This window comes from Athene cunicularia, assembly GCF_003259725.1.
Source record: "Athene cunicularia isolate RWA chromosome 2 unlocalized genomic scaffold, athCun1 chr2_part1, whole genome shotgun sequence".
Classification (NCBI taxonomy): domain Eukaryota; kingdom Metazoa; phylum Chordata; class Aves; order Strigiformes; family Strigidae; genus Athene; species Athene cunicularia.
Window position 1 is genome coordinate 90,854,857 of NW_020799095.1, and position 400 is coordinate 90,855,256.

Below are 400 nucleotides of genomic sequence, written 5' to 3' on the forward strand. Positions count from 1 at the left end.
TCTGGAAAGATGCAGGTGCCAGTAAAATTCCTCTATTTATATCAAGCTGCAGGAACTAAATTTTATTCAAAAAGTGTGGTTTTACATTATATACACAGAAATCGAATATAAAATGACAATATAAAAAGTTAAAAGAGAAAGCATACAGCCAGAAGGTACAAAGAAAGTTGAACAGTTTAAAATGGTACGATATGTAACATGTATTTTTTTTAAGCTGATGCTGGCAATTTACAAGGAACAGAATCCAACATTTGCCCCATTTTTTTTTTGTTTTCATTTACCAATGCAGCACACTATAGAAAGGTCAGCTTGTACCAAAGCTTAACATTTGTAAATAACTATAAACTGCAGTATTTTACAGGAAAAAAAAAAAAAAAAAAAAAAAAAAAAAAAAAAAAAA